Consider the following 1,859-nt stretch of genomic DNA (forward strand, 5'->3'; position numbering starts at 1 on the left):
TCCCTGTGACTAATGTAGTCAGTGTTAACAACTTGAACACTTTTGCAAACTAAACCAAAGCGCAATATATAATCGGGCCAAACTTAGCTTAGTCTGGTTGATAAATTCACCAGATAGATCAACTATCAATGATCGTGGTGATTAATGGAAGGTTATGTTCATTAGTGCTTTTCCTTATTCTGCTTATTAAATAAATAGTTTCTATATGAAATGAAAAATAGTCTAAGAATTTAATAGCCTAAGAATTTAACAGTCTAAGATTTTAATAGTCTAAGAATTTAATAGCTAAGAATTTATTTGCCTAAGAATTTAATTACCTAAGAATTTAATAGTCTAAGAATTTAATAGCCAAAGAATTTAATAGTCTAAGAATTTCATAGCCTAAGAATTTCATAGCCTCAGAATTTGATAGTCTAAGAATTTAATAGTCTAAGAATTTAATAGCCAAAGAATTTAATAGCCAAAGAATTTAATAGCCAAAGAATTTGAGTCTAAGAATTTAATAATCTAAGAATTTAATAGTCAAAGAATTTTATAGTCTAAGAATTTAATAGCCTAAGAATTTAACAGCAAAAGAATTTACTAGTCTAAGAATTTACTAGTCTAAAAATTTAATGATGTATAAAGTTTTTACAGTTTACCTTCTACTGATACTGTAGCATTTAATTACCTAGCTATTACATTTCTTAATAGTTTACCACTCATTAATCGGTTGATTTAATATATGTAGATAATTAATTCTGCTTCCTAAGGATAATAACAAAAAATTTAATAAATTCACCTGTTCTCACATGACACTAATTACCTTTTATAGTTATCATAAGAAAGTATAAGTATTTTTATTTACTTTGAATATATCAAGCTTACGTACCCTTTAATACAGCATATTGCTCATTAAAAAATATCTCCCTAAAAACACTTAATTACTTAGAAATTAACTTACAATTTGACGCAAGAAGTTCAGAAGTCACTTACGTTTCGATAACAACCCTTATTTTCTGCATCAAATTCCCTTCCCTTTGGGATAAATAACACTCACCTATAGTAGGAGAGCCGCCCACATTGACTCTGTTCATCACATAATGGCGCTGGGAGAATTCGCTACGCCAGAAATAAGCAAATTAAAGTCGGACTTGTTTTAACTCTGAACTTTTAGGCAACAGGAGAAAACATCAACACGGTGAAGATACGCATATTTTTGGAAGTATGTCTCTAGCTAAAAATGGAGTATATGCTTGTGTTTTTTCTGTTTTTAATTATGGTTTATTATATTTAGTTTGAAATGTTAGTTATGGTTGTAATTTGATTATATTATTTATTCATTTTATGCCAAAAAGATATGTAAGTTTAGAAGGACCCCATTTATCCTGTGATTGGTTGGTTGCTTCGTCTCTTAGCCAATCACAGGAAAGGTGTATCTGGTCTTGTCCAATCACAGAGCAGATTGAACTAGCAGACGACTTTTTGCCTCTTGTCTCAATCCTCTAAAGGTTAAAGCTGTATGTTAGATTAATCAGCGCAAAATCACATTAATATTATGTATGTATCTCATGATATATTTTTCTTACCACTTCTTATTTTTAACGTGTTTTTCTTATTAGTTTATGACAATTTTTTATTAATAATTTTTCGTTTTGATATATTGAAGTGAAATCGAACGCGTAACTTTGACTTCGACTTGCAGCACTATAAGTGAACATCGCAGAATTTTAAGTAAATAAAATTTATTTATTAACATACTTTTAAGTGAAAGTGGATAAAATCATTGATACAAGAAAGGTTTCCAAGCGTCTCATATATCATCCCCTGAATAGATATCGATATAAACCCATATTTATGCCTTTTTCAACCTATGTGAG

General features: G+C 29.4%; 2 protein-coding genes across 2 annotated transcripts in view; one reads left to right on the forward strand and one right to left on the reverse strand.

The window, feature by feature from the left end:
- Positions 1–1,175, reverse strand: part of LOC119592175 (kelch-like protein diablo) — a 9,169-nt gene extending 7,994 nt beyond the window's left edge. Inside the window, exon 1 of the mRNA XM_037940997.1 lies at positions 1,040–1,175. The gene's annotated coding sequence lies outside the window, so the exon portion shown is untranslated. The remainder of the gene's footprint in view (positions 1–1,039) is intronic.
- A 485-nt stretch (positions 1,176–1,660) lies between these two features.
- The window catches only part of LOC119592176 (beta-sarcoglycan-like), a 4,683-nt gene continuing 4,484 nt past the window's right edge, over positions 1,661–1,859 (forward strand). The window contains exon 1 of the mRNA XM_037940999.1: positions 1,661–1,713. The gene's annotated coding sequence lies outside the window, so the exon portion shown is untranslated. The remainder of the gene's footprint in view (positions 1,714–1,859) is intronic.

Source organism: Penaeus monodon, chromosome 29 (genome assembly GCF_015228065.2).
Source record: "Penaeus monodon isolate SGIC_2016 chromosome 29, NSTDA_Pmon_1, whole genome shotgun sequence".
Classification (NCBI taxonomy): Eukaryota; Metazoa; Arthropoda; class Malacostraca; order Decapoda; family Penaeidae; genus Penaeus; species Penaeus monodon.